The sequence below is a fragment of the Capra hircus genome, chromosome 18 (genome assembly GCF_001704415.2).
Source record: "Capra hircus breed San Clemente chromosome 18, ASM170441v1, whole genome shotgun sequence".
Lineage (NCBI taxonomy): Eukaryota > Metazoa > Chordata > Mammalia > Artiodactyla > Bovidae > Capra > Capra hircus.
In genome coordinates, this window is record NC_030825.1 from 23755912 (window position 1) to 23778693 (window position 22782).

General features: G+C 44.0%; 1 protein-coding gene across 1 annotated transcript in view; it reads left to right on the forward strand.

The window, feature by feature from the left end:
• The window catches only part of FTO (fat mass and obesity associated), a 426360-nt gene that overhangs the window by 337060 nt on the left and 66518 nt on the right, over positions 1–22782 (forward strand).

Here is a 22782-nt window from a genome sequence, read left to right on the forward strand (position 1 = left end):
AAACTGTGGAAAATTCTTAAAGAGATGCAAATACCAGACCACCTGACCTGCCTCCTGAGAAATCTGTATGCAAGTCAAGAAGCAACAGGTAGAAGTGGACATGGAACAACAGAGTGGTTCCAAATTGGGAAAGGAGTACGTCAAGGCTGTATATAGTCACCCTGCTTATTTAACTTATATGCAGGGTACATTATGCGAAATGCTGGGCTGGATGAAGCACAAGCTGGAATCAGGCTTGCTGGGAGAAATATCAATAACCTCAGATTTGCAGATGACACCACCCTTATGGCAGAAAGCGAAGAAGTAAAGAGCCTCTTGATGAAAGTAAAAGAGGAGACTAAAAAGTTGGCTTAAAGCTCAACATTCAGAAAACGAAGATCATGACATCTGCTCCCATCACCTCATGGGAAATAGATGGGGAAACAATGGAAACAGTGACAGAATTTATTTTGGGGGGCTCCAAAATCACTGCAGATGGTGACTGCAGCCTTGAAATTAAAAGATGCTTGCTCTTTGGAAGGAAAGTTATGACCAACCTAGACAGCATATTAAAAAGCAGAGACATTACTTTGCCAACAAAGGTCCATCTAGTCAAAGCTATGGTTTTTCTAGTAGTCATGTATGGATGTGAGAATTGGACTATAAAAAAAGCTGAGCATGGAAGAATTGATGCTTTTGAACTGTGATGTTGGAGAAGACCCTTGAGAGTCCCTTGGACTGCAAGGAGATCCAACCACTCAATCCTAAAGGAAATCAGTCCTGAATATTCATTGGAAGGACTGATGCTGAAGCTGAAATGCCAGTACTTTAGCCACCTTATGCAAAGAACTGACTCATTTGAAAAGACCCTGATTCTGGGAAAGATTGAGGGCAGGAGGAGAAGGGGACGACAGAGGATGAGATGGTTGGATGGCATCACCGACTCAATGGACATGAGTTTGAGTAAGCTCTAGGAGTTGGTGATGGACGGGGAAGCCTAGTGTGCTGCAGTCCATGGGGTCACAAAGAGTTGTGCACAACTGAGCAACTGAACTTAATTTGTCGTTAACCTTTATTGATTACAACTCTTGTCACGTCATGTGTCACTAAAATCTGTACCCTATGTGACTGAGTTGTACATACTTGGGGGCAGTTTAGCATAGCTTGTACATTTTTTTTTTCAATTTGATAGTATAAATGAAAGCTTTTGTTGTAGATTAGTATTTTGTTGTACACAATGTTTTAAGTTCTGAAATAAAATCCCAAAGTAGTAAGTTACACTGTGTATATTACTGAAGCTGAAGCTACAATACTTTGGCCACCTGATCTCCTTGCTTTCCAAGGGAGTCTCAAGAGTCTTCTCCAGCACCACAGTTGGAAAGCATCAGTTTTTCGGTGCTCAGCCTTCTTTATGGGCCAACTCTCACATCCATATATGACTACTGGAAAAACCATAGCTTTGACTAGATGGACTCGTGTCGCAAAGTGATGTCTCTGCTTTTTAATTCGCTGTCTAGATTTGTCATAGCTTTTCTTCCAAAGAGTAAATGTCTTTTAATTTCAGGGCTGCAGTTATCATGCAGTCACAGTGATTTTGTAGCCCATGAAAATAAAATCTGCCACTGTTTTCTTTTTCTCCTCTTTTTATTTGCTGTAAAGTGGTGGGACTGGATACCATGATCTTAGTTTTTTGAATGTTGAGTTTTAAGCCAGCTTTTTCGCTCTCCTCTTTCACCTTCATTAAGAGGCTCTTTAGTTCCTCTTCACTTTCTGTCAGAAGGGTGGTGTCATCTGCATATCTGAGGTTATTGGTATTTCTCCCGGCGATCTTGAGTCCAGCTTGTGATTCATCCATCCCAGCATTTCACGTCATTTGCTCTGCATATAAGTTAAATAAGCAGGGTGAAAATATACAGCCTTGATGTACTCCTTTCCCAATTTTGAGCTAGTCTTTTGTTCCTGTCTGGTTCTAACTCTTGCTTCTTGACCTGAAAACAGGTTTCTCAGGAGGCAGGTAAGGTGGTCTGATATTCATATCTCTTTAAGGATTTTCCACAGTTTATTATAATGCACAAAGACTTTAGCATAGTCAATGACGCAGAAATAGATGTTTTTCTGGAGTTCTTTTGCTTTTTCGATGATCCAACAGATGTTAGCGATGTGATCTCTGGTCCCTCTGCCTTTTCTACATCCAGCTTGTACTTCTGGATCATGTACTGTTGAACCAGTTCTTGGTTCATGTACTGTTGAAGCCTGGCTTGGAGGATTTTGAGCTTTATATTGCTAGCATGAGAAATGAGCCCAATTGTACAGTAGTGTGACCATTCTTTGGCATTGTCCTTCTTTGGGATTGGAATGAAAACCTACCCTTTTACAGTCCTGTGAGCCCTGCCGAGTTTTCCAAATTTGCTGCCATGTTGAGTGCAGCACTTTAACAGCATCATCTATATATAAATACATATATTTATATAGATGTATATATTTTTATAAAGATAAATATAAAGATATTTCCTTGTAAAGCATTTGGGAATTTCCAGAAAAGTCTAAGGGAAAAAATTTTTAATTTCCCAGAATTCCATCAACACTGAGTTAATATAACAATATTAATTCATCCTATGAAAGTTAAATAAATAACAGTAAAAATACCAATGATTGATGGCCTGAGTAAAATGGAATTCTCCTGACATGCTGTTCTGGAATCTGTGAAACACCAGAAGAAAATCTAAAGGCATCCGGGAAGATGAAACTCTCAAGGTTTCAGTTTCTACATGAAAGGCACATGGGCAAGGCTCATTTACGCTGTTAATGTATGCAACATGTTGAAAGTGACGACTTTTCAATTTCACAGGTGTGTCACAAGGCTTCCTAAATGAACACTAGTCACACTTTGAGAGATGACTGAGACAAGGAAGAGTGGGGTGTCACCTAATTAGACTCCAGGTATAATTATGCAGTTGCCTCCCTGGTAGCTCAGCTAGTAAAGAATCCGCCTGCAATGCAGGAGACCTGGGTTTGATTCCTGGATTGGGAAGATCTGCTGGAGAAGGGACAGGCTACCCCCTCCAGAATTCTTGGGCTTCCCTGGTGGCTCAGATGGGAAAGAATCCACCTGCAATGTGGGAGATCTGGGTTTGATCCCTGGGTTGGGAAGAACCCCTGGAGGAGGGTATGGCAACCCACTTTGATATTCTTGACTGGAGAATCCTCATGGACAGAGGAGTCAGGCAGGCTACAGTCCATGGGGTCGCAATGAGTCAGACACGACTGAACGACTAAGCATACGCATAATTACGTAGTTACGTAAGGTGTTCCAGGCAGCAGTGTTCTGTGTGTTAATTAACTTTCATGCTGAATGTACATTAACACTTGAACAAAGAACAGTTCCCAGAGGAAGAGAAGCTCCCTCACTTGCCCTGACTTAGTCATTTTCTTCCTAAAACTACCTTCCCTGTCCCCTTTTGTTAATTGAGATGGCCATAGGGCAGGCTGTTTTGCAAGAAGTTCATTTTTGGTTCCTTTAACTGCCTACTTTCTTCGCTAGTCCGCGCACATTCTTTACAATGATCTTTGAAGAAGTACTATGTGTCCGAATTTACTTATGTATTTATCTGTTCAATTCAGTTCAGTTGCTCAGTCATGTCCGACTCTTTGTAACCCCATGAATTGCAGCACACCAGGCCTCCCTGTCCATCACCAACTCCCGGAGTTCACTCAAACTCACTTCCATCCAGTTGGTGATGCCATCCAGCCATCTCATCCTCTGTCGTCCCCTTCTCCTCCTGCCCCCAATCCCTCCCAGCATCAGAGTCTTTTCCAATGAGTCAACTCTTCGCATGAGGTGGCCAAAGTACTGGAGTTTCAGCTTCAGCATCATTCCTTCCAAAGAACACCCAGGGCTGATCTCCTTTAGAATGGACTGGTTGGATCTCCTTGCAGTCCATGGGACTATCAAGAGTCTTCTCCAGCACCACAGTTCAAAAGCATCAGTTCTTTTGCGCTCAGCTGTCTTCACAGTCCAATTCTCACATCCATACATGACCACTGGAAAAACCATAGCCTTGACTAGGTGGACCTTTGTTGACAAAGTAATGTCTTTGCTTTTGAATATGCTATCTAGGTTGGTCATAACTTTCCTTCCAAGGAGTAAGCGTCTTTTAATTTCATGGCTGCAGTCACCATCTGCAGTGTAAAATCCAACCGATTTTCAACTTTGATCTTTTTCTCTTCGTGAAACCGCACAAGTCTCTTCCTCTAGTGAAGAATGACGCTCACTGGACCACAGGATGAGTTCACATGCCACCAGCTATCTTGTGTCCTAGTCCTCTCTGGTTGATCCCATTCCTGTCTGCAGGTGACAACAATGGGAAAGGCACTGGTTCGAGAACATTCTTTCTTCTAGTAAATTAGTCCGTGGCTTCATTTGTGCTAGCCTCTACTGTCGATTGCTGCCTGAGTCCTTAACACGATAAAGTACACTCTGTAAACCCATATATATCAAGTCTACATACTTGCATGAGAAAAGATTTCAGGTCAAAAGATTTCAGGTCATCAATGACGCACTGTGTATGGATAGGAGCCAATTAATTTTCCAGTCCTCTCTGTCCTCAAGTGGGAAAATCCCATTTTGAGGTTCTCTGCTCCTTCTAATCCTATCTCCTTGACATCTCCTGGCTTCATTCTGCTACTAATGAAGTCTTTGGGATCACACACAGAACCACCCTGATCATGTGGGAGACGGACAGTACTTCTAGGATTCTCTGTACAATAGCAGGCAATTAACATAGATTAAGGATTTACCAGAAACTTTAATAACTCAGATTCACCACCTTTTAAAAAAATTCTAGTATCTCTTCCGATTATGAGAAAGAAATGCTTCAAAATGGTCTTGATTTTTGTTGTCTTATTAGAAGAAAGAAATAATGAAAGCCTTTGTTGTATAAAAAGCTTCATCGAGGAGCCCTGTGATTGGACAGGAAATGTTTTCAAATAATGCAGCCCTTGTGCAGATAAGGCTCACCTCATGCAGATAAGTACTTACATTTGGACTGCTTGAGTACTTCCTTTCCATAATTTTCAGTTGGATAGCTGGTGAAACTGTCCGCATTGTTTTATTCCCCTCTAGCATCCAGTGTGGATGGATCGGAGGGGAATCCATCAAGGAATCCATTGACCAGATCAGCCCTTCATAGTCAAAACGAGAACGACCAATTTTGACCAAGCACTTGCTCTTTGCAAGATTAGATTTGGTGTATCCAAAACCGAAAGAAGACTGAGACATAATCCCCGTCCCCAGAGAGTTTGCCATCTATTTGGGAAGATAAGGCAGAAACATGAAGGACCCTGACGGTGGAAAAGATTGAAGGCAGGAGGTGAAGGGAGTGGCAGAGGATGAGATGGTTGGATGGCATCATGGACTCAATGGACATGAGTTTGAGCAAACTCTGGGAGATGGTGAAGGATGGGGAGGCCTGCTGATCCGCAGTCCATGGGGTCGCAAAGAGTCGGACACAACTGGACAACTGAACAGCAAAAAAGGACTCAAATAGCAGTTCAAGATAACACTAGGGAAGATATACCACATGACAACACATGATTGTCAAAGGCATTTACAGATTTCTCTTAGAAGAAACGTATCCTTAGATCCTTCTAATAGTCAAAGCTCACAGATGCCAGTTCTGGATCCCCATAATATTAGTGAAGTGAAGTTGCTCGGTTGTGTCCAACTCTTTGCGACACTCTCAGGCTCCTCTGTCCGTGGGATTTTCTAGGCAAGAGTACTGGAGTGGGTTGCCATTTCCTTCTCCAGGGATTCTTCCCAACCCAGGGATTGAACCCGGGTCTCCCCCATTATAGACAGACGCTTTACCATCTGAGCCACCAGGGAAATCCCCTAATATTAAGTACTACTCTATAAAGATGGTTTTCAATTTCAGAATGTCAGCTAAAGAGAAATCTGATCTATGTAACTTATAATTATTTTAGATTATCACTGAACTAGTTGGTAAAGAACCCACCTACCAATGCAGGAGATGTAAAAGACGTGGGTGTGATCCCTGGGTCAGGAAGATTCCCCAGAGAAGGGCATGGCAACCCACTCCAGTATTCTTGCCTGGAAAATCCCATGGACAGAGGAACCTGGTATCTATAGGAACCCTATGGTCCATAGGGTCACAAAGACTCAGACACGATTGAAGCAACTTATCCTGCAAAGGCATAGAATTTTAAAATTCTGATAAAACTCACAGACCTCTGAGAAGATGCCAGTGGGGCTCACAGACCCAGAATCTAGTCATTTCATTAGCAGGATCCAAGTTCACCGATGGGTTCATTTCAAGCCATGTTGATCAGACTTTGGGGGAATCGTGGGCTTTCAAGTTGGGTTAGATGTAGGCAGGTGAAGAGAGGTCATTCCAATTAGGAGGGTCAAGAGAATCTTGTATAAACCAGGTTCGGTGTGTTGGGCTTCCTGGCTGAAATAGAAAGTTTCAGAAACTTAGACCAAGTACGTAGGAGATACTAAGAGACGGCTGAGTTCTGAGAAGCTGTCAAAGGTGTCCAGTGCTAAGTGTGACGTTATGCTCATGATATTAGTATTTTAGAAAGATTAGTTTGGTGGCAGGTGTACCATGGATTTGGGTTGTTCTTATTTAAAGGGATGTATTTGGAAGAAAGCAAGATTCTTGAAATAACATGATGTGGACATGTACTCTGCAGAGCAGTGATACAGAAGGGAAATATGAATCTCAAAGGACTTCCGAGGTGAGAGAATTTTATAACCAATTATTTACAGAGATGAAGAAGAGGACAGAGGCAAGGGTGATTCTCGATTTCAAACCTGGCAGTAAACAGACATTTAGAGGGAACAGATTGCACATGGCCACACTTAGCTTAAGCACAGGGAGAAGTTACAGCCACGTGAATAGCTATTGATAAGACCCACAATGCAAAGAAAGAAGCACTGCCTTGATATTCTCCTGGTTGAGAAAATTATGAAATTGTCCTACAAAGAATTACTTTCATTTTCATGTCAACTCAGCAACCTGAGCTATAAGAATGCTTTAAGTACAAAGCCAGTGATTGCGAGTAAACAGATTGCCAGGTGTTTTCATGATTTGGATATTTTATTGCATTGTTAGTAATCACCTTAAACTATCTTCTTGCGGAGGCTTGTGATTAAGGGCTTGGTGATGCTTCCACCAATGGACGGCCAGATTTTCCCTCTTTGTGACTATTTAGGTTAAAACTCATATCACCTTGGTTCTCAGAAACTGACAAATTGACCAATGACCTGTCAATTCCCAACTGCCTTTTTTTTCCGCTGCTTACCGAGATTCTGTTGTCTCTGAAGAACAAGAGCTCTGTAATCCTTGAAGAATTGGCTGCTTTCTGTCTAATGGAGCAACCAAGTCGAGGCTGTGGGGCTGGGAAATCTCTGGGGTGACACCCTCAAATTTGAAGAGTGAGGAGAAACGGAGCAGAAAAACCCTGTACCTCCTGCCACACCTGTTGCCTCAACCTAGGAATCTACTGGGTTGGCCAAAAAAATTTGTTCCAGTTTTTCCATTAGATGTGATGGGAAAACCTGAACGAGCTTATTGGCCAACCCAACAGATCCGGGCTAAAGACTGAGCTGAGTGCAGACAGTTGTCTAGTTGAAGACTGTCTTTATGAAACTTGCACTCCCCCCATTTCAGAGAACAGGGAAAATTCCACTTTCGTCAGAAACATCCAAGTCCTGTGAGCTCCAGGCTATGTGACTTTTTAATAGGCGGTGGCCTTTGAGGTCCTTACAACTTTCCAGGTGTCTCACTTACAGTGCCTCGTGCTGCCCTGTCCACAACTTAGCCTTCTCAGCATCACTTCTGAAAGGTGAAGGTCAAAGGTCTGTGGCACAGGCCCCCTGACACTTTGAGGGGGCAGAGCCATGCTAGCCAAATTCCGAAACCATTTACAAATTGGAAAATAACAAAATTAAGGGTGGTTATTTCCCCCGTTACCGAGAGGTGGTATATGTGAAATCACCTTTTTAAATAGACTTTACAATAAATATTGGCTTTCCTCTCTCTGGGAAGGCAGACGTTTGTGTAACAAGGGAAGAAAGCACTCTTCTAATAAAAGATCCCGTTGCTTTTCCATCTTAAAATGAGAGCTTAAGAGCTTTATGATCCTAAAATGAAAAGAATTCCCTGACTATATAAGAAAAAGGAAAGAGCGATGGAAAATTTGGGCCTCCCCCCAACTCCAAAAAAAAATGTACCTCACCTTGCCGTCTCAGCATAGCCCATTGGCATGAGCACCCTGGGAGGATGGAGCTTTTATTAGGACATAATCATTTCCAGCTCTGTTACAGTCATTATCCTCTAAGTTTCCCAAATGCTGTGCTATGTATGGTACTTCACCCTGGAACCTGCGTAGCCGCAGGTGGGGAATGAACCAAGCTTTTGAGACCAATAGGATGGTGTGAACATCAGACCAGGTAACAGAGCTGTTTTAGTCATATTAGGATCATAAAAAGGTCGTTAATGCTTTGCTTTCAAGCCACTGCAGTTTCTAATTCTTCTGGAGCTATACTTCTTTTTTATAACTATAGTTCACATTTTCACATAAATTGGCTTAAAATAATTTCCAATAATAAGCCGATGTCTGTAGCCGCACTTAAATCACATTCTCAGTCTAATATATGTGTTATATTAGTGGCTGCTTAGAGGACAAAGCACACTGAGTCTCCAGCAAAACATAATTGGAATAAATCCCTTTCAAAGTAATAATATATGATCACCTTTCTAAATATGGGCTTCCCTGGTGGCTCAGATGGTAAAGAATCTGCCTGCGATGCAGGAAACCCAGGTTCGATCCCTGGGTCGGGAAGATCCTTTGGAGAAGGGAATGGCAACCCACACCAGTATTCTTACCTGGAGAGTTCCATGAACAGAGGAGCCTGGAGGGGCTACAGTCCATGGTGTCACATGCCTGTGCAACTAATGCTAACACTTTCTAAATATACAAAGCTTGGAATCACTCACTCAGTATCATTTTTTGTGTGTTACGGTAACCACTGAGGTCAGAAAATGCAGAGCTGACTCCAATTTTTTCCTTATGGTCCGAAAGAACTCACCTATCTCTCAAAGTGACATAGCAGGAAGTACCTTATTGATGGAACAGGAACTGATGTGTCCATTTTGTTATTTTGTCTATAAAACAGATGTTCTCTTTAGTCAGATCATCTACTTTTAAGGTATTCCTGAATCCAGACTTGCAAGATAACTTGCCAATTAGTACTTGATAGGTATAAAAGTTAAAGCACCAAGAAAATAGGTGTCTTTCCAAGACTACATAGCTATTCACATCCAGAAGTAAAATGAGACCCACTATGAGGCCTTTTCTTCATTTTGGTGGAGTCGCTGTGGTTCTGACCCTCAGTCTGACTTACAGTAACAAGAAGGGGGAGGTCTCAGCTGAATGCACAGTCTTCATTAGATGTACTGGAACCATGTCATCACGTGACTTCCCAAAGCTCTCTTAACCAGACACTGGCTCTAACAGCTCCTCCCCTGGGACGGAAGGGTCTTTAAGGTATTTTGAGGGGAGGAGAAGGGTTAAGAGGTCTAATCCATAACTCTAAATCCCCGTGCTTGGGGGAGCTCATTGACATGGTGGGTTTTAAGGGCTCCTCTGGAGCCATTAGGGTTTGTCATGCTGAGGCCCACTAGAGAACCCTTAATTGTAGACCATTGGCCCAGTGTGTTTCAAGGGCTTTTCAGGGTCTTTAACAAAGCAGCTTCTTGCCACTTACGGGAAACCCTGGGAAAGTTCTGATGCAGACAAACCCAAGCATATTCTTACATCTGTGCTGAAATAACTGGAATTGTCAGATTCTTTGTACCTTCCCCTCACTTTTTCCCTCTTAAATAAATCAAGCCTCAGTTGTACATAGATCCCTGGGTGCTGGATGTATGTCAAATACATTTCTTTCCCTTTTCAATTTCTTGCTTTTGAAGTTGGGATTTTTGGTGGTGGTGTGGTGGTGGTGGAGATGGTGTAATGAACAAACACAGTTATCACATCCAGGGGCTGCGAAACTTTAATTTAGCAGCGTAATAAAACCACATTGCTTCATATGGAACCAATTCCTCCTTGCCTTCTTCCCCCAAGGACTGAAGGAAATATCTCTGGTATATGGTTAAATACCTGATAGATTAGACCTGCAGATAGATGGGTGGGTTAAGGCAGAGCACAAAAGAAAGCTCATGTTTTCAGCTGTCTATCCTATTTTCAAGCTCCAGTTGCCCCTCAGTATTCAGAATTTACCACATTAGTCCTAATCTAAGATTTAGCTCTTTAATGTTTCCAGTATTCTGGGTGGACTCAGTTCCCAGCTTTCACATTGCCTATCTCTGTTAGCATCTCTGCATCTATAAGAGGGCATTCATTAGGGCTAGATGGAGGGAAACCCACCAAAAGACCAGACCCCATTTCTGGGTGCTGGAAATCCAAGTCCCCAGCATTGAAGACAGAATGAATTGAGAGGTACCCTGAGTCATAAAGATAGATCCAAGGGTGAAAACTAAAAACCTAGAGTCTCTTTTTGCCCTGAACTCTCAAGCTCATTCAAAAACAGGTTCATTTCTGAAAATGCTGAAGTTTTGAGAGTTCTAGCTCCTTCTCATGATTTCCCACACTGTCAAACAGAAGTTGAGCTCTGGGTCAGAAATAATTAACAGGTAGTCTTTATGTTAAGCAAGAGGTCATGCATGGAGCTTTAGCTCCTCCAGTACAATTCTGTGTTGTTTGGGTTTTTACAAGCACATTGCCTCTGTTCTTCTACTGATGGGAACAAATAATACTGTTTTGTTTCTTTCTGTTTAAAAATCCAGGAGGTGTGTAGATGTGTAGAAATACTGAGGACCCTGAATGAGGATTGTTAACTCTGAGTGCTTTTTGCTAGTTCAGATAGACCAATGAAATGAGGGACACGATTGTTTTGGTAGAACTCTGTGACTGATTCAGAAGATCTCACTGAACCCTATCTTAGGAATAGTTGGGGAGGTTTCTGTCTTTGATTTCCGCATCTCCCTGAGTGTCTGCTTGCCCCCTTCTTTCGGCACATCAACTTCTGCTGTATCTCTGTCCGCACGACAGAGACTGAAAGATGGCTGCCAGTTCTGGAATAATCCACCCTGGCTCAGGAAGTCGGGGGTGGTGGACTGTGAGGCCACCCTGAACAAACATGGCTGCCAGGATCCTACTGCTGAAGCCACGTGTGTTCGAGAGGCAATCCAGTGTATTTCCATCGTACGACTTCTTTACCGAGTACGTTAAAGCATCTATAGTTCCTTGTATCCCTCAAAATAGAGTTATTTTAAGGCATGGACATAAAATTTTAGAGCAGGAAAGGATTTTAAAGTTCACCCAACCCTACCCTCTGTGACTCATTGGGGAATAAAAAAGTGAAGGCAAAGAGAAAGTGATTAATTTCCCAGAGGTCCTAAAGCTAGGGAATAGTGTCCAGTGCTCACGCTTTTAGGCAAAATCATCTAATATATCCTTTATTCAATTTTTTTCCTGCTGTATCACAGCTACACATACTTCAGATGTTATTTTTTCCTAATGCCTAGAAATTTTTGGATTACAAGGCATTTATATTTATAGTCCCTTGTTTAATAGATGGTTTGTTTTAGGTTTTCATAGGCTCTTTTATGCTAGCAAAAACATAGGTAATGTTTGTGAAGACAACACGGAAACATGGAAAAATGCTTGTACCATTCAATGAAAGCAGCCAATTAATGATTCTGTATTCTTTATGTTCAAAAGTATGTAAAAATATTCGTGTGAATGCCAGCTAGATTTTTTAGAATGGTGGTATTGTGTGTAACTTTCAATTATCCTTAAGTGAAGTCGCTCAGTCGTGTCCGACTCTTTGCAACCCCATGGGCTGTAGCCTATCAGGCTCCTTTCCAGGCAAGAGTGCTGGAGTGGATTGCCATTTCCTTCTCCAGGAGATCTTCCCGACCCAGGAATCGAACCCGGGCCTCCCGCATTGTAGGCAGATGCTTTACCATCTGAGCCATCAGGGAAGCCCTAGACTGTCGTTATTTTTAGTATTTTAGAAAGTACACTTAATGAGAAGACAACCTACCCTACTTGTGATTGTATTCTTGCTCACAGAAGTGAACTTGCCCTAACATAATGCTGTACTTTTCCAGAGCCACTGGAATCTTTATTCCAGTAGTGAACACATCAAAAATGAAATCCTCATCATTGTGGCTCCAGCTGCATTAAATTAGAGTCTAAGCAGAGACATGGCCCCAGAAAGACGGCCCATCATCAGAAGCAATCGGAGGATGTTTTCAAGCACTGGTAGAATCAGAATCTAGGGTTGGGAAGAACCTCTCATCATGTAATTTCAGAGCCACTGGGTTTCAGAAGTGGTAGAAGCGTGGAACATTGCAGGTCTGTAGAGGCAAAAGTTTGGTTAAAATCCAGATAGGGGACTCTCATTGCAGTGGCCTCCCAGTGAAGTGCTTTCTGCGAGGGAAATTAGATACATCAAGACTGTGCTTCAGGAACTCCCCTGGTGGTCCACTGGTTAAGAGTCTGCCTTCCATTGTGGGGACACAGGTTCAATCCCTGGTCAGGGGATGAAGATTCGCACACTGAGGGGCTACTGAGACTGTGTGCCGTAACTAAGAGAAGCCCGCAGAACACAACGAAGATCCTGCATGCTGCAACTGACCCGAGGCGGCAATATATAAAGAAAAAATTAAAAAAAAAAAAAAAAGATTGCGCTTCACCTGGAAAAGACCTTCTCACTGTCTCCACTGCCCTCCCCCCACCCCACCCCCAAGCTTTGCTTCTGACTCAGAGGTTAAAGCGTCTGCCTGCAATGTGGGAGACCTGGGTTTGATCCCTGGGTTGGGAAGATTCCCCTGGAGAAGGAAATGGCAACCCACTCCAGTATTCTTACCTGGAGAATCCCATGGATGGAGGAGCCTGGTGGGCTACAGTCCACAGGGTCGCAAAGAGTCAGACACGACTGAGCGACTTCACTTTCACTTTCACTTTCTGACTGCAAAACTGGGGGAGAAGATGCAACCCATTAGACATCAACTGATTTTTAATCTGCCCTTATGGCAGTCCATGTGTAAAGCAAGACAGGACAACTAGAACAGCCAGCAGGGCTTGTGAAGGCTGGAGGGTGCACCTCGGAGAGGGGGCCTTTTGCTTGCACGCTCCTTTTCTTCTACTTGAAAAGGGCAAACCAGATTGTCAAAGAGCATGAGAAGTAAAGGGAAGGGATCAAGAGGCGAGCTGACACTGCATGTCCCACACCTGTCAGGTGCCTTTAATCCATTAGCTCTTAGACCCCAGGAACCTGCTCCTTCTGGCTTTTTCTACCACGTGTAACAGTGCTGTGTGGTTGGGGCTTAATGAAGGTAGTGCTTAATGAATTTGATGAAGAGGACAGGTTGTCAGGAGCCTCCACCGAGGCACCTCTGCTTCTCTGAAAGTAGGACAGTCTTTGTTTCAGAGTAGATACAGAGGGATGGCAGAGAACGAAAGATATTTCAGTATCTGGAAAGAAACGAGGTAGAGTTTGGAAGAGAGATTTCAACACCACTACAGGATTATCAAGCATCTTAGCCCTATAGGAATGATCTGGCCCATTTGTTCATTGATGGATTTATTCATTGATCAGTGCTTTTCATTCAACAAACTTTTTTACCTCCCACTGTGCTGAGTACTGGAGAAACAGGACCTTGACCTCATGGAGTTTACAGGGAAGATGTCCTGCAGACTCGCTCCAGCACATCTATCTTGAGTACTTAATATATTAGGTACCATGCTGTGCTGTGCTCAGTGGCTCAGTCATGTCCAAGTCCATGGGACGGGCTACACCCCGTGGACTGTAACCCACCAGGCCCCTCTGTCCATGGGGGTTCTCCAGGCAAGAATACTGGAGTGGGTTGCCATACCCTTCCCCAGGGGATCTTCCCCGACCCAGGGATTGAACACAGGTCTCCAAAATTGCAGGCAGATTTTTTTACCATCTGAGCCACCAGGGAAGCCCAAGAATACTGGGGTGGGTAGCCTATCCTTTCTCCAGGGGGTCTTCCTCACCTAGGAATTGAACCAGGGTCTCCTGCATTGCAGGCAGATTTTTTACCAGCTGAGCTGCCAAGGAAGCCTATTAGGTACCATGAGGAGTCGTAAAGGTGAACCAACAGAGTCCTCAGAAAGTGCAGATGTCAGGGATGGATCCTAATTGTAATCTCTCCAGAGATTTTTAGTCAGTTAGTCACTTATTAGGCCTCTCACTTCCTGTAGATATTTGTTTTCTTGGTTGGATTCCAATTTCCCTGTTCTAATTGCCTTTCTGGTCTTGGCCAGCCCTCAGCATGCAAGATTGCCATTGGTACCTGCTATCTGAAGCACAAGCCAACGATTCTTTATTTTTTTTTCTTTTAGTTTAGCTGGATTGGGTCTTTATTGCTTTGTGGGGACTTTCTCTAGTTTCAGTGAGTGGAGCTACTTTTTGTTGCAATATGCGGACTTCTCATTGTGGTGGCTTTTCCTGCTGTGGAGCACAGGCTCTAGGCATGTGAGCTTCAGTAGTTGCTTCTAGCACACGAGCTTGGTTGGTCCACAGCATGTGGCACTGTAAAGGAGGGAAAGGGACAGGGCCCAACTTTTGAAAGAATGACATAGCCCAAGGACACAGCATAAACTGATTAGAATCAAATGGGAGCAAGATGGCAGACAAGACTAGACCTTGATCCTCAGTCAGCAAGTGAAATGACAGACCCAGAGGCGCCGTGACAGTTCCAAGGCACTGTCCAAAGACCAAGGAGTTGGCAGTGGCCCAAATCCTGGAAATCTCTGCCCCCTCCCAAAAATAATCCTCCTGGCTCACTAAAGTGAAGTGAAGTGAAGTCGCTCAGTTGTGTCCGACTCTTTGTGACCCCATGGACTGTAGCCTACCAGGCTCCTTGTCCGTGGCATTTTCCAGGTAAGAGTACTGGAGTGGGTTGCCATTTCCTTTTCCAGGGGGTCTTCCCGACCCAGGAATAGAACCCGGATCTCCCACATTGTAGGCAGATGCTTTACCGTCTGAGCCACCAGGGAAGTCATATATGAAATTACCCGGCCTATAAAAACTAACCACGCCACATTTCTAGGCCGCACCCGGCTTCTGGACGGCCCACACTCTGTAGAGTGTGCTTCTCTCTGAATCTGAATAAATCCACTTCTTACCTATCACTGTGTCTCTCACTGAATTCTTTTTGTGATGAGACATGAAGAACCTGAGCTTCATTAGTTCCTGAAACCAAGTACCATGGGTTTGGGCTGGGTTTGAGTCCCAGCACATGAGTTCAAGTCCCAGTCTGAGATAAACTGTTTCAGAATCTTCCAGGGTCAGGGAAGTCCACAAGCCAACAGTTCTTGTTTCCAAAAATCTTGGCTCTCTGTACCCGAATGCCAAACAGAAATACAGAGACAGAGTTACGGAGGAGAAAGAAAGAGGAAAGAGTCGCCTTATTCCTTTGTCAGGCAAGGGGAAACATGGGCTAGTGCCTCCAGAACTGCGCCTTGGACTTCCCTGGGGGCTCAGTGAAGAATCTGCCTGGAGTGCAAATTGAGACCTGGGTTCGATCTCAGGGTCGGGAAGAGCCCCTGGAGAAGGGAATGGCAGCCCACTCCAGACTTCTTGCCTGGAGAATCCCGTGGACAGAGGAGCCTGATGGGCTGCAGACCATGGGATCACAAGAGTCAGACAGGACTGAGTGACTAACAGTATTAGCAGTCCTTGGCGAGTAGGGAAAGGTTATATAGTCAGGCAGGAGTATGTGATAAGGCTCAAGGCAGTAACAGTTTTGAATTCTTTCTTCTGCAGTTGCAAAAGGGTGGGGTTTGCTGACAAGATTAGGGTGTGTGCAGGGTCCCAGGTGGTCCCCTCCTAATCTCAATGAACCTCTGCCTCAGGTGGTTTCCTTACTGTTTCCCCTTTGATGAGCAACTGTGCGGCCCTTTGAAACTCAGAAGGTCATGGAGGCCAGATTCCTGCTCTTAAGGATGGGGAACAAAAAGGCCTCCGTGCCCTGGAGTCCCACAGGGCCCTGCTAGGCACGATTCTCACCTTGGCCACAGCTGCACTTAGTTGCACCTCTCTGAAGCTGCATTTGGCAGGGATTGGTTGAGCCTCAGCAAACCTCAATTCAAATCAGAGTTCAAACCTGGTGAGCAAACTGCTTTAATACTAACAGTGATGGGGGCCGGGGGTGGGTGGGGGGAATGAGTTTAAAATAATCCTTTTAGAGACCCAAGATGCACTGACTTGACCTTTTATTCAGATTCTTTTCTTTCCAATAATAGTGATTTCAGGTCAACATCTCTTTCCATGTGGTTAATTCCATTAGGGTCATGCCAAAAGAGAGGTTCCATCTGTGCCTTTGAAACCCAAATGGGATGAAGAAAAATCATTGACATGGTCAAAATTTCAGTTATGCTAACCAGATTAAAGACTTTCTACGGAATTAAAGAAAAATTTGACACATAGATTATTCGAGACTAATCATTTAAGCACATAGGGAAATCTTCCCTGAAGTGGTATATTGCCAAGCTCTCAGTACTGACATGTCAGCAGGAGAGACCAGTTTTAAACCAGTATTGGGTTGGCCAAAAAGTTCATTCCAGTTTTTTTTGTAACACTGATGGAAAAACCTGAATAAACTTTTTGGCCAACCCAATATAAAACAGCAGACATCACTTTGCCAACAAAGGTCGATATAATCAAAGCTATGGTTTTCCCAGTAGTCATGTACAGATGTGAGAGTTGGACCATAAAGAAGGCTGAGCACTGAAGAATTGGTGCTTTTGAACTGTGATGCTGGAGAAGATTCTTGAGAGTCCCTTGGGCTGCAAGGAGATCAAACCAGTCCATCCTAAAGGAAAAGTCAACCCTGAATATTCATTGGAAGGACTGATGGTGAAACTGAAGCTCCCGTACTTTGGCCACCTGACGTGAAGAGCCGACTCATTGGAGAAGACCCTGATGTCGGGAAAGACTGAGGGCAAGAGAAGAAGGGGGCAACAGAGGGTGAGGTGGTTAGATAGTGTCACTAACTTAATGAATTTGAGCCAACTCTGGGAGATAGTGGAGGGTAGAGGAGCCTGGCATTCTGCAGTCTATGGGGTGGCAGAATTAGACACAACTTAGCGACTGAGCAACAGCAATATAAAAAGAGGATCATTTCAGAGAGTGATTTAGGAAATGGGAGTAGAGAGTGGTTAATATTAGAGGGGCCAGAAAAAGCTGCTCTGAGAGGTGACATTTAAGCTGAGATTTGAAAGACAAGAAGGAGACATCTATGTAAGGATATGGAGTTACTGTTCCTAACAGAGGGGACCCTGTTAAGTCAGAATTCTTGAGGTAGGATTGGGCTTGCTGTCTTAGGGGAAGAGGAGGAGGTCGGAAACATGTTTAAGGCAGAGCGATAGGAGACGGGAATAGTCAGAGAGGACACAGGGCTACAGGAAGAAGTTTCAGTTGTGTTCGAAGTCCAGAGAATACTTTAGACAACCAAACACAGACTTTTCATCAGCAAAGGAAAAACAGGTGAGGCGTATGTTTTATTTAGGACTGAAGAACTCATAGAGGTTTCTCCCGCTTCTGGTACCTCCACATTGAGTTACGCAAGGATTAGTAAAATCAAATCATATTTACCAAACTGCTTTGAAAATTTTAAAACACTCTAAATTTAAGGATATTGTTATTAAATCGTTTAACACCATTGAAGATATTACTTTATGAAAGTGTTAGTTGCTCAGTTGTGTCTGACTCTTTGTGACCCCATGGACTGTAGCCTGCCAGGCTCCTCTGTCCGTGGGGATTCTCCAGGCAAGAATACTGGAGTGGGTTGCTATTCCTTCCTCCAGGGGATCTTCCCAACCCAGGGATGGAACCTGGGTCTACCTGCATTGCAGGCCAATTCGTTACCATCTCAGCCATCGGGGAAGCTATTATTTGTGGGAGAAGCCAGTTCTATTAGACCCACCTGGCCATTCTCTGAGGCCTGCGTCGCTCTGAGGACTCTGTTGCCATTTTCTATACATCATGAGGGCTTCAGGGAGGAGGATTCCCGCCATGTAAACCCACAGACACTGAGGAGAGGATCCTGGTTTAGCCCAGTGCTCTCCTCTGACTCGCTGCGAGCAAAGGTGAAGATGTCCTGAGGCTGTAATTCCCAGAAAGTCCCCGCTTCTGGGGCCACATGAGCTAAATGGAAATTATGAAAATATCCAGGGCAAGAAGCTAATAAATAAGAAGTGACAGGCATTGCATATTAGGGGATTATTTGACTCTCCTGCAAGACCCATGATGAAGGCTAAGGGCATCTAATCATCGCCCGGTAATGTGCTGCCTGATGAACTCCTGATACAAAAGGAAGTCTGGTCCTTCGAAAGAATAACCAGAAGATTTATGTCCTGAGGAGGATCGCGCCCTTTGACGTGGGCCGTTTCTAAGAGCTTTTTTTGTGACCTTTGGCTTCTAAATGTAGTCCTTGGCCGTGATCTCTAGAAAAGGTAAAGGAATATGGCCCAGGTTTGTTCCATGGCACCAGGAATAAGGAAACTAAGATACAGGATGGCGATCACCATTCATGTTTGCTGTTGTCTGGCCTGGCCCCCTCCATGGAAAGCCCTGGCAGGGATGCTGTAATCGTGTACTCAGTGAAGGCAGAAGTTGTTTTGATATTCTTTTACTAAGTAATTCTACCAGTGCTCCCCAAGCCAAAAGTGTAGCACAAATTAATTGAGCAAAAAAAGTGACTTGCATTCAGTTGGCTTTTCTGTTCTTATTACGATTGGAAAGGACCATTGGATGCAGATCATTTCAGAAGGGGGAAAAAAAAAGGCGTATGTTACTTATTGTTTGGGGTGAATGTTTTTAGGATTTAAAAAGGGGATGCCGTGTCCTTAATAACTCTGGCACGCCACACCAATTCTGGTTGGCCTGACAGATTAAACATGAGTGCTCTCCCATTATTCTTGCAGCCTTGGCTTCCCCTCCAGCCTGATATGTATTCCACGCACAGTCAAGCCTCTGAGTTGACATCTTCTTCTAAAATTGTTTGGCTGTAATAAATATAAAACTTTCACCACTGATGTAAAGCATTGCTGGTTGGCATCATTTCGTACCCCCTTTTAATTATTCCTGACACTGTGGAGAAACATCTAATATAAATCTGTAATGTGTGCTGATGACAAACTACACGGTTGAAGGACCATGTAATTTCTCCACAATTAATTAAAGTGCATGGAGATTTTTATTCCCCCCTTCTTCCTTGCTTGCTTTCGTTTTTTTTTTTTTTTTTTTTTTTTTGCTTTCCCCTAGCAGCCAGATGCCACTGAGTGGCTCAAATAACACTGCTGTCAACTGTAAAAAATTAAGATCCAAACCGTAAGAAAGGTACTTAGATAAAGAAACCAGATGCCGGGTTATTTTGATCCCCACATACATCTTGATGTAAGCCGCCATTGTTCAACATCTGTATTTCCACAGCCTTAATTATGTACTTAACTCTGCAAGTCTGTCAGCAGTTGATTTCCACAAGTATCGTCACTTTGGTAAACCTTTTATTTAAAAAAAAAAAAAAAATTGAATGGTGCCAATCAGCCAAGGGATGAGAGACACTAGGAACTAGGAGGCCTTGTGCAGAAAGAAGCTGCTGCCTGTTCACACTCCTGACGCAGGCTGGTGTTTATGGGCACGTGTGTGTGGTCACTCAGAGAATGGGGCTGGGGGTGGAGGGGAACAAACGCTCTGCTACCGTTGCCGGCTGATCTGCCACCTGGAATTGATCAAAAGCAAATTAATTTTCATTTTCAATTAGGAATACAATTAAATCCAAAGTGGTGAGGGGGGGAAATTGTAATGTTTACATACAGCTCGGGTGGAGGGAGGGTGGAGGAAATGGCAGATGACATGAAATACACATCTTTGTATCTGGGTGTTTAATTCTTTCAAGTGTGAAGGGGGTGGCTTGGGCTGCCGCCACCGCTGCTACGGCCTTTCACTTCCCCAGAAGCGGCCCCCTCCTTCCCTTGAGCAGCGTTTTCAGGGAAAGGGAAGAGGGACAGCCCATCAGGGGGTAGAGACTGTGAGAGGTCCCTCCGTGGGGCCCTGCCCTCTTGCTCTGCCGGCTCCTTTTCCCAGGATTCTGCAGTGCGTCAAAGAGGTGGATGTTTTCTAGAAGTGCTTGTATTCGGAAACAGGAATTTGACTTTGCAGTCTGCCCCCAGCCCGCCGGCTCCCAGCGTCAGAGCGGTACCTGGCAAACGGATCCCCCATCTCGGTCTGGCCATCATCAAGAGATATTGAGTTATTGTGTGAAAGCAATCTGGCTGCTGAATGCCTCGTGTCACAGGATCCGAGCTCTTTCGCTTGACTTTTTCTCTGCATTCAACGGCTGCCTTTTGTTGGAGTAACTGAGTGGGGGCCTGCGGGGTGGACAGGATTCCTCCCGGCTGCCTGGGGAACACTTGGCCCACTGTGTTCATCACCAGGGGTGGTAACTGGGGGGAGCTTTGACCCTCATTGGAAGGCAAGTCAATTATTTGTCAATTATGAGATCTAGAAATCCAGATAGGGGACTCTTGTCAAAGGCTCGGCTCTGGGGTCTGAGGACGGATAAGATAACAGTGGTTTGGTGAACAGGCAGCACATGTTTCTTCCCTGTATCCTCCTGTCTGTCTCCCAGGGCAGTCACATTTTGGCCTGCCCTAAGCCTGCTGCTCTGCTGGTAAGAAACTCCCAAATACCCATCTTGGAGATCAGCCTCTTTGAAAAAGCAGAGTTGGTCAGTGATAAATATTTTGTCATATGAATAACAATGAAGATAGCTTCAGATAATAGCTGACATCTTTGTAAAATCCTCCGGGTGATGGATTAAGAGGAAGAGAAGGCTCTGGGTCAAGGCAACAGCTGCTTCTGGTGGAAGATCCTCCAAGGCAATGTGGTGACCACTAATCCCCAGCGCTCCAGTCCACATTTTCCTTTGTACCACCCCCACCTTCCTGGTCCCAGTGCAAGGGTGTATGTTTCTTCTCTGCATGGTATTTGTGCTTTTAAAGAAGATTTTATGACTTCTGCTACGTTGGAATTCCTCTCTTTACTAGACAGTTGGCATGACCGCAGCCTGAAACCACGATGGAGTTGTTAACACGGTGGGATCAGTTTCTGCACCCCCCACCTTTAAATCTTTTTTTTCTTTATTTTTTTTAAAGGCGGGGGAAAAAAAAAAAACTCCAACAAATCAACAAAACTATTAACTTTCTGATTTATTTGCTACAGAGAGCAGGGGGAAAAAAAGTCAATGAGGAAAACATTCTACATGGAAGTTTCCATCTGAAATCACACCACAAGCAGTGGGTTATCTGGAGATAGACATCTTCAATTTCCTGACTGCATAATAGAAATGGGATTTCTTCTTCCTCTTAAAAAGAAAAAAGCATGCTCCATAGCGTTGACATAAAGTTTTCTGTGATTTGGGTTCCCCAAACTCCGCCTCTCAAGAATAGGCTTCTCTCATCTCCGCTGTTAACAGTTTTCACCGCTTCTCCTCCAAGGGCATAGGTCAGTGTTGCTAACATGATGAAGGGCAGAAGACGTCTTCACAGGAGCCTGGGAGATTAACTCTGCCCACCTGGCAGATATCATGGCATTTAGTAAATAGACAGGTCAGGGCTAGTGGCTCAGCTGGTAAAGAATCCGCCTGCAGTGTGGGAGACCTGGATTTGATCCCCAGATTGGGAATAGCTACCCACTCCAGTATTCTGGCCTGGAGAATTCCAGGACTGTATAGTCCATGGGATCGAAAAGAGCTGGACACAACTGAGCGACTTTCATTTCCACCATTCAGCGAAACCACAGTGGAAAAATTGATCTGGATTGGTGACCTAATAGCTGCATCTCTCTCTCTTTTTAAAAATTTTGACTGTTATGGGTCTTCATAGTAGCCTACGTGTCCAGTAGTTGCAGTGTGTAGGATCTTAGTTCCCCAACCAGGGATCGAACCCAGGTCCCCTGCATTGCGAGGGAGATTCTTAACCACTGGACTACCAGGCAAGTCCGTAATAGGTGCATCTCTTGCACACATTATCACTTAGCAAGTGTGTTAGTGTTAGAAGTTTCTAACCCTAAGGATTTGAGACTGTGGTTGGAGGCAGTTCAAGACAGTATGGACATTTGTCCCAGCCGAGGTTGGGCTAGACTCTGCAGGTAGCTGACCCACCCTCCTCAAGAACTGGCCCAAGTGATGTGTGGTCTTCAAACGCACACGTCTTCCTCAAATGCACTATATTTTCCTTGCCCCTAAGTTTCCGATGACCCATTTCTGAGATGTGAAATTCTTGGCGTTGGCGCACAGCTTACACCACTTTTGTGCTTCAAAATGCCCCATGATCTCAAAAGCAGTCCCCGTTTTTCAATCACTCTGTATATTGATACTTCATTTTATTTCATGGAATGTTTTAAAATTATATTTAAAAGGCAGCCTCTTTCATCTCATGTGCCCTTCCTTGGCTGGGAAACAAAGGCAGTCTCTTAAGAGGTGTTTTATATTTTATGACTATATAGAGAGAGCATAGTTCTTTAATAGATATATATATATGTAAGAGAGTACCATGTTATAGGTTTTCAGAGATTAAAAGTTCTGGAACAAGGCCGTTTGATAACATCTTTGAAGGGCAAAGGAGCAAATAGAAACCTTAGAAGTCTGGATGCTAAAACAGAATACTCCCAGA